At 47.8% G+C, this 15,425-nt stretch overlaps 1 protein-coding gene across 1 annotated transcript in view; it reads left to right on the forward strand.

The window, feature by feature from the left end:
* Window positions 1–15,425, forward strand: part of LOC138666512 (zinc finger protein 721-like) — a 620,944-nt gene that overhangs the window by 164,466 nt on the left and 441,053 nt on the right. The window lies entirely within an intron of this gene.

Raw genomic sequence — 15,425 nt, forward strand, 5'->3', positions numbered from 1 at the left:
CAACACATTCATGAAGAAAAGCAAAACCGAAAGTAAGAAAACAACCAACCACTGAGAGCTTCCCTCCCCACATTACAGCAAGTATATGACTTTACACACTATCGCCATCTGCTGTCTAGTTAGTATAAAGTCCTCCTTTCACTTATAATAAGTCCCAATCTGTTGCATATGCCAACATTTCCTTTGTAATGTGACACAGCACAGCCGTCATTCCAACCCCCTTGGTGCCGTGCGCCACCTCCCCAACGTTGTTTGGTTCTGTCATGGAGCCCGCGCTGTAATGTTATCCCTTGGCCATGCACAGTTAGCGGTGCCCATCTTCTGACATCATTTAGGTGTCAGGCTGGCAGTGCCTGTGCGTCAAAGCTGCCCGAGATCCAACCTCGCAGTGTCATCTAATGTAATCCCACTGCGGGCCTGGGATCCATGGGCATGCGCAGTGCATATCATCACCTCTCACTCACCTCCTTCCTGCTTCTTCAGACTGTGCGGCGTCACGGCCGTGGCATGCTATTAGGGATCAGCTGACGCCGCCTAGTCTGAAGAAGCGTGAAGAAGGGGAGTGAGAGGCTAGTATATGCACTGCGCATGGCCATGGATATCAGGCCCACTGTGGGATCACATTAGATGACACTGCGAGGTGGCATTTCGGGCAGCGTGGATGCACAGGCGCAGCCAGGATGACAACAAATGATGTCAGAGGACGGGCAGCACAAACTGTGCATGGCCAAGGGATAACATAACAGCGCAGGGTCCATGACAGAATCAAACAACGCTAAGGAGGCAGCGCACGGAGCCAAGGGGGTAGCAATGACGGCTGTGCTGCGTCACATTACAAAGGAAAGTCCCACCTCCGGGACGGTTTGACGGTGTGAGGGGACACATTACATGAGTGTGTAGTTCAGCGTTTCCAAGGAGCATAATTTCAAGAGCGACCTTTTCCTTGTGCAGTATTAGTGCTGCACAAGGTGGCTTTTTCAGTAACAAACGCCTGGGGGGGGGGGGGACAGGTTCCCTTACATTTTTGTTGTGCCAGCGTGGCGGTCGCATGACACGTTGCCGGATACACAGCTGGGGATCAGCTGACGTTACTGAACCCCAATAACAGAGGAGCGACTGTTGACTGTGCAGACAGCACTTCCAGGCACCAACTGGCGGTGTTAGAGCCCAGGGACAGCAGGAGGAGCAGATTGGAGCTATTGCCGCACACACAGCTGGGGATCAGCTGACATTACTGAACCCCAATAACAGAGGAGCGACTGTTGACTGTGCAGACAGCACTTCCAGGCACCAACTGGCGGTGTTAGAGCCCAGGGACAGCAGGAGGAGCAGATTGGAGGTATTGCCGCACACACAGCTGGGGATCAGCTGACGTTACTGAACCCCAATAACAGAGGAGCGACTGTTGACTGTGCAGACAGCAGTTCCAGGCACCGACTGGTGGTGTTAGAGCCCAGGGACAGCAGGAGGAGCAGAGGAACAGAGTGTAGGCCGAAGCCTGATTGGAGCTAGTTGAAAGGGAACCTTTAACCCCCCCCCCAAGACGTTTGTAGCTGAAAGAGCCATCTTGTGCAGCACTAAGGATGCAAAAGGAAAAGGTTGCTCTTTTAATTATGCTCCTTGCAAACACAGAAGTAAACACTAAAAATGTGTCCCCTTATACCGTAAAACCGTCCCGGAGGTGGGAATTTCCTTCGTAATGGGACGCAGCACAGCTGTCATTCCTATCCCCTTGGTGCCGTGCGCTGCCTCCTCAGCGTTGTTTTAAGCTGTCACGGAGCCTGCGCTGGTCTGTTATCTCTTGGCCATGCCCAATTTGCGCTGCCTGTCTTCTGACATAATTTGGTGTCAGGCTGTCAGTGCCTGTGCGTCTACGCTGCTCCAGATCTCACCTCGCAGTGTCGTCTAATGTAATCCCACTGCGGGCCTTGGATCCATGGGCATGCACAGTGCATATCCTCGCCTCTCACTCCCCTCCTTCCCTTTTCTTCAGACTGTGCGGCGTCACGGCCGTGGCATGCTATTAGGGATCAGCTGACGGCGCACAGTCTAAAGAAGGTGGAGGGAGATGAGCGAGAGCCCGAGGTGAAGATATGCACTGCGCATGCCCATGGATCCCAGGCTCGCAGTGTGATTCAATCAGAAGACACTGCGAGGCGGGTTCTCGGGCAGCGCGGGCTCACAGGCGCAGCCAGCCTGACACCAAATTATGTCAGAAGACAGGCAGCGCAAATTGGGCATGGCCAAGGGATAACAGAACAGCGCAGGCTCCGTGACAGCTTAAAACAACGCTGAGGAGGCAGCGCATGGCACCAAGGGGGTAGGAATGACGACTGTGCTGCGTCACATTACGAAGGAAAGTCCCAGCTCCGGGACGGTATAACTGTATCCGTGAACACATTTTATAAGTGTTAAGTTCTGCGTGTGCAAGGAGCTAAACTAAAAGAGCTACCTTTTCCTTGTGCAACATTACTGCTGCACAAGATGGCTTTTTCAGTAACAAACGCCGGGGGGGGGGAGGGGACAGGTTCCCTTACATTTAGGTTGTTGTGCCAGTGTGGCGGTCGCAGGACACATTGCTGGCTACACAGCTGGGGATCAGCTGACGTTACTGAAACCCAATAACACTGGGTCGTATGTTTTAACTGTGCAGCCTGCACTTCTGAGCCGCAACTGGCGGTGTTGGAGCCCAGGAATAGCAGTTCAGGTGGTAGAAAGATGAACACAGCAGGAGACCTGGATGACACCCAATTACTTAATCAGGCAGAGGAGTGGCAAATTCCTGCGAGATCCAGGCCTGGTTCATTTTCAGGAAAGTAAGCCGGTCAACGTTATCGGAGGATAGTCACATGCGACGGTCTGTTAGTACACCACCTGCGGCACTAAAGACATGTTCCGATAAGACACTAGCCGCAGGGCAAGCCAGCACCTCCAATGCATACTGGCTTAGCTCTGGCCATGTATCCAGCTTAGAGACCCAAAACTTGAACGGGGAAGAGCTGTCTGGGAGTACAGTAAGAGGGCAAGCCATGTAGTCTGTCACCATCTGACGGAACCGTTGCCTCCTGCTGACTGGAGCCGCCGGTGATGGTGTAGACATTTGGGGCGGGCACACAAAAGTTTGCCACAGTTGTGCCATACTGGGCTTGCCTTGGGCAGAGGCACTGCTTCTGCTCCCTCTTTGTGCAGAGCCTCCCCCACTGCCTCGACGCACTGAGCTGCATTGTAAAGCACTAGCAGCACTCCTCTCAGTTGGACTGGAGAAGATGATGGAATTCACCAGTGTGTCGTGGTACTCCCGCATTTTACGCTCCCGGGTCAACGCTGGGATGAGGTTTTGGACGTTGTCCCGGTAGCGAGGATCGAGGAGGGTGAACACCCAATAATCAGGCATGTTGAGAATGTGGTCGATGCGGCGGTCGTTTCTCAGGCACTGCAGCATGAAATCCACCATGTGCTGCAGACTGCCAACTGGCCCAGAAATGCTGTCCCCTGCTTGAGACATGATCTCTGCCCGCTCGTCATCACCCCACCCTCGCTGTACACACTGACCACTGGACAATTGTCTCACTCCCTCCTCTGGACGGAGCTCTTCCTCCTCCATTGACTCCTCCTCATCCTTCTCACAAAGTGGCACCTGCGTACCCCTTTGTGAGGAACCACGTGGCGCTGACTCTCCAGAAGCTGATGGAAAAGGTGACTCCTCATCCTCCACCTCTTCCACAACATCATCCCTTAACGCTTGCAAAGTTTGTTGAAGCAGGCAGATAAGGGGGACAGTCATGCTGACTAGTGCATCATCTGCACTTGCCATCCGCGTGGAATAATCGAATGGACACAAAACCTGGCAGACGTCCTTCATAGTGGCCCACTCTGTGGTTGTGAAGTCTGATTGGCGCTGACTGCGACTTTTTCGCGCCTGATGCAGCTGGTACTCCATTACTGCTTGCTGCTGCTCACACAACCGCTCCAACATATGTAACGTGGAATTCCACCTGGTAGGTAGGTCAAATATGATGCGGTGTTCCGGAAGGCGGAATCGGCGCTGCAGAGCAGCAATGCGGGATCTTGCCAAGCTGGAACGCCGCAAGTGAGCACACTCTAGGCGGACCTTGTGCAGCAGTGCATCAAGATGCGGATAGTCCTTCAGAAAACTCTGCACAACCAAATTGAGCACATGTGCAAGACATGGGATTTGAGTGAGGTTGCCAATGGCCAAAGCTGCCACCAGATTTCGGCCATTGTCACACACTACCATGCCTGGCTGGAGATTCGCTGGCACTAACCACACATCGCTCTCCTGCTTGATGGCATTCCAGAGCTACTGCGCTGTGTGGCTTCGATTCCCCAAAGAAACTAGTTTCAAGACGGCCTGTTGACGTTTGGCCACGGCTGTGCTCATGTCGGTCGTAACAGGTAAATGTTCACGGGTCCATGTGGAGGTGGACTGTGACGGCTCCTGCAGCGATGATTCTGAGGAACTTGTGTATGAGGAGGAGTCAATGCATACAGACTGGATTCCTGCAATCCTTGGAGTGGGCAGGACACGTCCTGCGCCACTCGCACAATCTGTACCTGGCTCAACAACATTAACCCAATGGGCAGTGAGGGAAATGTATCGCCCCTGTCCATGTTGACTGGTCCACGCATCGGTGGTGAGGTGGACCTTGCTACTGACGGCATTCAGTAGCGCGTGTTTTATGTGTCCCTCCACATGCTTGTGCAGGGCAGGGACAGCTTGCCTGCTGAAGTAAAAGCGGCTGGGCACCTTGTACTGTGGGACTGCCAATGCCATCAAGTCACAGAAGCTGTCAGTCTCCACCAGCCTGAATGAGAGCATTTCCAGGGACAGAAGTTTGGCAATGCCTGCATTCAGAGCCTGTGCTCGGGGGTGGTTGGCCGAGAATGCCATTTTCTCTCATGCCTGTACTACTGATGGCTGTAGAGTAGACTGGGAGTGTGAGGATGACTGGGAATGTGGTGCTGTGGGTGGAATTACACTAGGTCTCTGGACAACAGTGCCAGAGGATCTTCCATGGCGATCCTGGGAGGAAGCCAAACCAGCTGTGCGTGAGCTGGAGGAAGAGGCAACACGAGCTGAAGAGGTGGTAGCTGCCGCTGTTGGTTGGCCTACGTCTTCAGTGTGTTTTTGTAACTCCACCGCGTGCCTGGTCCGCACATGTTTCCACATATTTGTGGTATTGAGGTTGCTGACACTTTTACCTCTTTTGACTTTCTGATGACACAGCTTGCATTTGACAAAACAAATGTCATCTGCAACTGTGTCAAAAAAGGCACTGCAAGTCTTGGGAACACCCTTTTTGGCTTTTGAAAGAGACAGGCTCCTAACGGGTGCCAAAGTGGAGGCTACAGGCTCCGCAGTCTTCCCCCTCCCTCTCCCTCTTTGGCCCGTAAGGGGAATCTCTTCCTCAGAGCTGCTCCCACCACCTTCCTGTTCCTCACGCCACGATGGGTCAACGACCTCATCATCTCCACTACCCTCTGCCACCAACTGCTCCTCCTGGGTAGTCTCGGCAGCACAGTACGCACCAGAAAGCGGCACCTGAGTTTCATCATCAGATGCGTACTGCGCTGTGGTCACCGCAGGCACTGGCCCACCCGCCTCTTCAGAGTCAGAGAGACAAAGCTGTTGGGCATCACTGCACACTGCCTCTTCTTCCATTTCTCCAATGCTGCTTGGCTGGCCCCCTGTTTCCAAGCCAAGAGATTCAGAGAACAGAAGTAGAGATGGCACCTGTCCCGGGCTCTCTGACTGCCTGGTCAATTTGGCAGGTGGTGAAGAGACAGATGGCTGCTCTCCACTGGTCTGTGCCTGAGAGGATGTGACACTAATTGAAGTCGATGCCGATGCGTTAGCTGCCATCCATCAATTTGATCTTCACGCAGCAGCGGTGCACGGCGCTCTCCGACAAAGCTGCGCATGAAGGACTGTTCCCTGCTGAAACTGAGTGATGATGAGTCACCGGTGCCCGCAGCAGGCACAGAATCACCACGTCCTCTCCCTGCTCCTCTCCCTGCTCCGCGCCCACGCCCACGTGCCTTACTCCCTGCCCTCTTCATCTTGATTGACAGATAAAGATAAGCAGAAAAGTACTAAGGCGTTAGTGTGCTTATTCCTGAAATGCTCCTCCTAACAGGTGTAAGAAACACTAATGTTGTAAAGTGTGGGCTAGACTTTATTATTCATAAAATGTGGCCTACACAAGTGTTAAGTGGTGTTTGGTGAACTTTACTTTTTTTTTTCTGCAGATCGGGCTACAGAGCGAGTTTAACTCACACGGGGACCGTGCAGACAACCGTAAACGGCGCTGCAAGGCCCAAAAACCCTCCTCCACTAATAGGAAATTTAAAAAATTTTTTTCAACAGGCTGCACTATTTCAAAAAAAGGACAAGTTATTTAACGGTATGAGGCAGTAACGCACCCTGAGCTGAATCCAACCGGCTGTGGCTGCACACAGACTACAGGGCAAGCGGCGCTCACACGGAGACCGTGCAGACAGCCGTAAACGGCGCTGCAAGGCCCAAAAACCCTCCTCTAGGTTATCCTATGTAGTGTTTTTCCACTATTTAGCTGGATACGGGTGGAAAGACACTAATAGGAAATTTTTAAAAACATTTTCAACAGGCTGCACTATTTAAAAAAAACCAACAAGTTATTTAACAGTATGAGGCAGTAACGCACCCTGAGCTGAATACAACCGGCTGTGGCTGCACACAGACTACAGGGCGAGCTGCGCTCACATGGAGACCGTGCAGACAGCCGTAAACGGCGCTGCAAGGCCCAATAACCCTCCTCTAGGTTATCCTATGTAGTGTTTTTCCACTATTTAGCTGGAGACGGGTGGAAAGACACTAATAGGACATTTTTGGAAAAATTTTCAGCAGGCTGCACTATTTGAAAAAAAGGAAAAGTTTTCACGGTATGAGGCAGTGACTTACCCTGAGCTGAATACAACCGGCTGTGGCTGCACACAGACTACAGGGCGAGCTGCGCTCACACGGAGACCGTGCAGACAGCCGTAAACGGCACTGCAAGGCCCAAAAACCCCCCTCTAGGTTATCCTATGTAGTGTTTTTCCACAATTTAGCTGGAGACGGGTGGAAAAACACTAATAGGAAATTTTAGAAAAAATGTGCAGCAGGCTGCACTATGAGCATAAAAGGACAATGGATAGAACTGTATGAGGCAGTGTGAACCCCCCCTGAGCTGAATACAAACGGGTATATGGCTGCACACAGACTACAGAGTGAGCTGCACACACACACACACACAGAGACCTTGCAGAACGCTGTTAAAACAGCGCTGCAAGGCAAGAGCAAGGTGAACACACAGCGTTTGCTAAATTACCCTTGGAAAAGCAAAATAAAGCAATTAGCTATCTCAACTGGCCCTCAGTTAGAACACAGCGTCCTGTCCCTAACTGAAATCACAGCAGAGTGAGCGCAAAATGGCGGCAGCGTTTTTTATAGTGCAGAGTGACATCATTTCAGCAGCCAATCACATCCTTGCCAGTACTTACATGCCCACCATGCTAAACAGGATGTGCCCACACTTCCATTCATTCCTCATTGGCTGCTGCGTGCAGTTTGAATTCTGGGAACTTCCGATTCCGGTATCCGATACGCGGGAAGTATCGGAATTCGGTATCGGAATTCCGATACCGCAAGTATCGGCCGATACCCGATACTTGCGGTATCGGAATGCTCAACACTAGTCATGGCACATTTCCTTGCCTTAGCTGTGCCTCCTGCTCAAATATTATAAAATCAGAGAATATTGTACATCCAAGAACTGGTAAGTCCTATCCTATAAAAGGTTACTATACCTGCAACTCAAATTTTGTTGTGTATGTCGTGAAATGCCCATGTGGCCTCCTTTATGTGGGGGAGACCACACAACATGTTAAGGATAGGATATCCAGTCACAAGTCCACTATTAGATGTGGCAAAACTTGGCACCCCTTACCAGACCATTTCCTCAAACACCGCCACTCGGTGGCGCAGTTGAAATTTCAAGTGATTGAGCAGATAGACCGCCCTAGGCGAGGGGGCGATCGAATAAGGACCTTGAAACAAAGAGAGGCTTACTGGATCCATACTTTAGACACGTTGGAACCCAGGGGCCTTAATAGGGAAATCAATTGGCTCATCTAAATATCTCTAACCACTCTCCTTTTTGCCTTTTAGACACGCTGATGCCATTCGGTTCTAGGTGAGTGTCCACTCCTAACTCCCCTGGATATATTATTTTTGTTTTTTTTTTTCATTTTTTTCACTTTTTTTACTATTTTTTATTTTTTTTATTTTATTTATTTTTTCATTTTTTTTTCATTTTCATCTTTATTCAACTTTATTTTCATTATTTTTATTTCATTTTATCTTCAAAAAAATTTCCTGTGTTTGCAGTTTTTTCATTTTTTCTTTCTTTATACATTTTCTTTTCATTTTATTTATTATTTTTATTTTTCCATTGCATCATCATCCAGGTCATCCACATTTATTGTTTTTTTTCCATTCATCTTTCCAGCTATAGCAGTACATGAATCTATTTTTTTTCTCAACATACCAAAGAGGTTTATTGTTCAGGGGTTAATTCCTTAAGGTACCGTCACACTCAGCGACGCTGCAGCGATATAGACAACGATCCGACTTAAACTAGATCGCTGGAGCGTCGCTGTTTAGGTCGCTGTAGAGACGTCAAACACAGCAACTCCAGAACGATGCAGGAGCGATCCAGTGACGTAACGGCGACTCACTTATCGTTCTCGCTCCATGTAAAAACGTTGCTGGTGTCGTTGCTTTTGATGTCAAACATGACAATACACGCCGATCTAGCGACCAATTAAAGTTCTGGACTTCTAGCTCCGACCAGCGATGCCACAGCGGGATCCAGATCGCTGCTGCATGTCAAACACAACGAGATCGCTATCCAGGACGCTGCAACGTCACGGATTGTTGTCATTCTCGATGCAAAGTTGTTGAGTGTGACGGTACGTTTACACTAGAATTTATCACTTAGGGGTTAGGGTACCGTCACACTAAGCGACGCTGCAGCAATACCGACAACGATGTCGATCGCTGCAGCGTCGCTGTTTGGTCGCTGGAGAGCTGTCACACAGACAGCTCTCCAGCGACCAACGATCCCGAGGTCCCCGGTAACCAGGGTAAACATCGGGTTACTAAGCGCAGGGCCGCGCTTAGTAGCCCGATGTTTACCATGGTTACCAGCGTAAACGTTAAAAAAACAAACACTACATACTTACCTTCAGCTGTCTGTCCTCCGGCGCTGTGCTTTCCTCTGCACTGTCAGAGCCGGTCAGCCGGAAAGCAGAGCGGTGACGTCACCGCTGTGCTTTCCGGCTGACCGGCGCTGACACAGGATGCAGGAGGAGTGCAGAGAAGCACAGCGCCGGGGACAGACAGCTGAAGGTAAATATGTACTGTTTGTTTTTTTAACGTTTACGCTGGTAACCAGGGTAAACATCGGGTTACTAAGCGCGGCCCTGCGCTTAGTAACCCGATGTTTACCCTGGTTACCAGTGAAGACATCGCTGGATCGGCGTCACACACGCCGATTCAGCGATGTCAGCGGGAGATCCAGCGAAGAAATAAAGTTCTGGACTTTCCTCAGCGACCAACGATCTCCCAGCAGGGGCCTGATCGTTGATCGTTGTCACACATAACGATTTCCTTAACCCCTTCATGACCGGGGGATTTTTGGTTTTTCCGTGTTCGTTTTTCGCTCCCCTCCTTCCCAGAGCCATAACTTTTTTATTTTTCCATCAATTTGGCCATGTGAGGGCTTATTTTTTGCGGGACGAGTTGTACTTTTGAACGACATCATTGGTTTTAGCATGTCGTGTACTAGAAAACGGGAAAAAAATTCCAAGTGCGGTGAAATTGCAAAAAAAGTGCAATCACACATTGGTTTTTTGTTTGGCTTTTTTGCTAGGTTCACTAAATGCTAAAAATGATCTGCCATTATGATTCTCCAGGTCATTACGAGTTCATAGACACCAAACATGACTAGGTTATTTTTTATCTAAGTGGTGAAAAAAAATTCCAAACTTTGCTAAAAAAAAAAAAAAAAAAAAAAAAATTGCGCCATTTTCCGATACTCGTAGCGTCTCCATTTTTCATCATCTGGGGTCGATTGAGGGCTTATTTTTTGCGTGCCGAGATGACGTTTTTAATGATAGCATTTCGGTGCAGATACATTCTTTTGATCGCCCGTTATTGCATTTTAATGCAATGTCGCGGCGACCAAAAAAAGTAATTCTGGCGTTTCCAATTTTTTTCCCGCTACGCTGTTTAGCGATCAGGTTAATACTTTTTTTTAATTGATAGATCGGGCGATTCTGAGCGCGGCGATACCAAATATGCGTAGATTTGATATTTTTTTTATTGATTTATTTTGATTGGGGCGAAAGGGGGGTGATTTAACCCCTTCACCCCAAAGCCTGTTTTCACCTAAGTGACAGGGCCAATTTTTACAATTCTGACCACTGTCACTTTATGAGGTTATAACTCTGAAACGCTTCAACGGATCCTGGTGATTCTGACATTGTTTTCTCGTGACATATTGTACTTCATGATAGTGGTAAAACTTCTTCGATATGACTTGCATTTATTTGTGAAAAAAACAAAAATTTGTCGGAAATTATGAAAATTTAGCAATTTTCAAACTCTTAGTTTTTATGCCCTTAAATTAGAGAGTTATATCACATAATATAGTTAATAAACAACATTTCCCACATGTCTGCTTTACATCAGCACAATTTTGGAAACATAATTTTTTTTTGTTAGGACGTTATAAGGGTTAAAAGTTGACCAGCGATTTCTCATTTTTGCAACAAAATTTGCAAAACCATTTTTTTACGGACCACCTCACACTTGAAGTGATTTTGAGGGGTCTATATGACAGAAAATGCCCAAAAGTGACACCATTCTAAAAACTGCACCCCTCAAGGTACTCAAAACCACATTTCAAAAAGTTTATTAACCCTTCAGGTGCTTCACAGGAATTTTTTGAATGTTTAAAAAAATTGAACATTTAACTTTTTTTTCACAAAATTTTTACTTCAGGTCCAATTTGTTTCATTTTACCAAGGGTAACAGGAGAAATTGGACCACAAAAGTCGTTGTACAATTTGTCATGAGTACGCCGATACCCCATATGTGGGGGTAAACCACTGTTTGGGCACATGGCAGAGCTCGGAAGGGAAGGAGCGCTATTTGACTTTTCAATGCAAGATTTGCTGGAATTGAGATCGGAGCCCATGTTACAATTGGAGAGCCCCTGATGTGCCTAAACAGTGGAAACCCCCACAGGTGACACCATTTTGGAAAGTAGACCCCCTAAGGAACTAATCTAGATGTGTGGTGAGCACTTTGAACCTCCAAGTGCTTCACAGAAGTTTATAATGTAGAGCCGTAAAAAAAATTTTTTTATTAATTTTCACAAAAAATGATCTTTTTGCCCCAAATTTTTTATTTTCCCAAGGGTAAAAGGATAAATTTTGGAAAGTAGACCCCCTAAGGAACTTATCTAGATGTGTGGTGAGCACTTTTAACCCCCAATTGTTTCACTAAAGTTTAGAATGTAGCATTGTGAAAATTAAAAAATCATTTTTTCTTTCCACAAAATGATGTTTTAGCCCGCAATTTTTTTTTCCCAAGGGTAACAGGAGAAATTGGACCAAAAATGTTATTGTCCAATTTGTCCTGAGTACGCTGATACCCCACATGTGGAGGGGAACCACCGTTTGAGTGCATGGCAGAGCTCGGAAGGGAAGGAGCACCGTTTGAAATGCAGACTTAGATGGAATGGACTGCAGGTGTCATGTTGCATTTGCAGAGCCCCTGATGTACCTAAACAGTAGAAACCCACCACAAGTGACCCCATATTGGAAACTAGACCCCCCAAGGAACTTATCTAGATGTGTTGTGAGAGCTTTGAACCAACAAGTGTTTCACTACAGTTTATAACGCAGAGCCGTGAAAATAAAAAATATTTTTTTTTCCACGAAAATGATATTTTATCCCCTATGTTTTCATTTTCCCAAGGGTAACAGGACAAATTGGACCCCAAAAGTTGTTGTCCAACTTGTCCTGAGAACGCTGATACCCCATATGTTGGGGGGAACCACTGTTTGGGTGCACGGCAGAGCTCGGAAGGGAAGGAGCGCCATTTGAAATGCAGACTTAGATGGATTGGTCTGCAGGCGTCATGTTGCATTTGCAGAGCCCCTGATGTACCTAAACAGTAGAAACCCCCCACAAGTGACCCCATATTGGAAACTAGACCCCCAAAGGAACTTATCTAGATGTGTTGTGAGAGCTTTGAACCAACAAGTGTTTCACTACAGTTTATAACGCAGAGCCGTGAAAATAAAAAATATTTTTTTTTTCCACGAAAATGATATTTTATCCCCTATGTTTTTATTTTCCCAAGGGTAACAGGACAAATTGGACCCCAAAAGTTGTTGTCCAACTTGTCCTGAGAACGCTGATACCCCATATGTTGGGGGGAACCACTGTTTGGGCACACAGGAGAACTCGGAAGGGAAGGAGCCCTGTTTTACTTTTTCAAAGCAGAATTGGCTGGAATTGAGATCGGACGCCATGTCGCGTTTGGAGAGCCCCTGATGTGCCTAAACAGTGGAAACCCCCAATTATAACTGAAACCCTAACCCCAACCCTAACCCTAACCCTAACCCTAGCCCTAGCCCTAACCCTAGCCCTAACCCTAGCCCTAACCCTAGCCCTAACCCTAGCCCTAGCCCTAACCCTAGCCCTAACCCTAGCCCTAACCCTAGCACTAATGGGAAAATGGAAATAAATACATTTTTTTACATTTTATTATTTTTCCCTAACTAAGGGGGTGATGAAGGGGGGTTTGATTTACTTTTATAGCGTTTTTTTGGCGGATTTTTATGATTGGCAGCCGTCACACACTAAAAGACGCTTTTTATTGCAAAAAATAGTTTTTGCATCACCACATTTTGAGATCTATAATTTATCCATATTTTGGCCCACAGAGTCATGTGAGATCTTGTTTTTTGCGGGACGAGTTGATGTTTTTATTGGTAACATTTTCGGGCAGATGACATTTTTTGATCGCTTTTTATTCCGATTTTTGGGAGGCAGAATGAACAAAAACCAGCAATTCCTGAATTTCTTTTAGGGGGGGCGTTTATACCGTTCCACGTGTGGTAAAATGGATAAAGCAGTTTTATTCTTCGGGTCAGTACGATTACAGCGATACCTCATTTATGTAATTTTTTTTATGTTTTGGCGCTTTTACACAATAAAAACTATTTTATATAAAAAAAATAATTGTTTTTGCATCGCATTATTCTGAGAGCTATAACTTTTTTATTTTTCTGCTGATGATGCTGTATGGCGGCTTTTTTTTTGCGGGACAAGATGACGTTTTCAGCGGTACCATGGTTATTTATATCCGTCGTTTTGATCGCGTGTTATTCCACTTTTTGTTCGCCTGTATGATAATAAAGCGTTGTTTTTTGCCTTGTTTTTTTTTTTTTTTTTTTGCGGTGTTCACTGAAGGGGTTAACTAGTGGGATAGTTTTATAGAGCGGGTCGTTACGGACGCGGCGATACCAAATATGTGTACATTTATAGTTTTTTTTTTTTTTTACATAAATAAATGGATTTATTGGGAAATGTTTTTTTTTTTTTATTTGGGGATTTTTTTTTATTTTTTTTTACACATTCTATTTTTTTTTTTTTACTTTCTAACATTGTCCCAGGGTGGGACATCACTGTATTAGATCAGATCGTTGATCTGACACTGTGCATAGCACACTGTCAGATCAACGATCTGACAGGCAGCTTAGCTGGATTTCCAGCGCCTGCTCTAAGCAGGCGCCGGCTAGCCAGGTCACTTCATGACCCGGAAGGAGTCCGGCGGCCATCTTGGATTCCGGGGACTCCTTCCGGGTCACCGGAGCAACGCGATCTCATTGCGTTGCTCCGGTGGGAGAGCGCAGGGAGCCCCCGTCCCTGCGCGATCCCCCTCTATGCCGCTGTCACTACTGACAGCGGCATCAGAGGGGTTAAATGCCCGCGATCGGCGATAGCGCCGATCGTGTGCATTGCTGCGGGGTGTCAGCTGTCATATACAGCTGACACCCGCACCCGATCACCGCGGCGCTCAGCGCGAGACCGCGGTGATCGGTGCGCCGTACTAGTACTGCTGCTGGCACTAATGCAGTGCCGGCAGCGCAGTACTAGTACGGCGCGTGTCGCGAAGGGGTTAAACTTTTATGTTTTTTTTATTTTTTTCACATTTTTTTAAACTTTTTTTTTTAACTTTTGCCATGCTTCAATAGCCTCCATGAGAGGCTAGAAGCAGGCATAGCACGATCGGCTCTGCTACATAGCAGCGATCTGCTGATCGCTGCTATGTAGCAGAATTGCACGTGTGCTGTGAGCGCCGACCACAGGGTGGCGCTCACAGCGACGGGCAATCAGTAACCATAGAGGTCTCAAGGACCTCTATGGTTACCATTCACAAGCATCGCCGACCCCCGATCATGTGACGGGGGTCGGCGATGACGTCATTTCCGGCCGCCCGGCCGGAAGCGGTAGTTAAATGCCGCTGTCTGCGTTTGACAGCGGCATTTAACTAGTTAATAGGTGCGGGCAGATCGCGATTCTGCCCGCGCCTATTACGGGCACATGTCAGCTGTTCAAAACAGCTGACATGTCCCGGCTTTGGTGCGGGCTCACCGCGGAGCCCTGCATCAAAGCAGGGGACCCGGCATCGGACGGTATAGTACGTCCGATGCCGGTAAGGGGTTAATGATATCGTTGCTACGTCACAAAAAGCAACGATATCGTTAACGATATCATTCAGTGTGATGGTACCTTTAGTCCAAGGAGGCAGACCATGCACCCAGACAGACTCTGACAACATGGCTCAGGTTACATCCTGCCAAGATCACTCAGTACACAGAAGCCCATGGTTACCTTACTTAGAGACGCTCGGACATGCACACAAGCTCGGCCATGAGATACAGCATTTCCAGCCAGAGCTGAAGCAAGACAATCTCCTGACATGCACAGCCACAAGCGCTACGTCAGCAACCCACCTCCCACTCACCAGGAAGCAGCACTTGGTAAGGCTACGTTCACACTAGCGTTCTGCTAGTGTGCGTCGCCTTAGCGTCGGGCGACGCAGCGGCGACGCATGCGTCATGCGCCCCTATGTTTAACATGGGGGACGCATGCGTTTTTGTGTGTTGCGTTTTGCAACACTTGCGTCTTTTTTGCCGCTAGCGTCGGACCAAGAAAACGCAACAAGTTGCATTTTTCTTGCGTCTGATTTTCGGTAAAAAACGACGCACGCGTCGCAAAACGCAGCGTTTTTGCATGCGTT

The sequence above is a fragment of the Ranitomeya imitator genome, chromosome 2 (assembly GCF_032444005.1).
Source record: "Ranitomeya imitator isolate aRanImi1 chromosome 2, aRanImi1.pri, whole genome shotgun sequence".
NCBI classification, from domain to species: domain Eukaryota; kingdom Metazoa; phylum Chordata; class Amphibia; order Anura; family Dendrobatidae; genus Ranitomeya; species Ranitomeya imitator.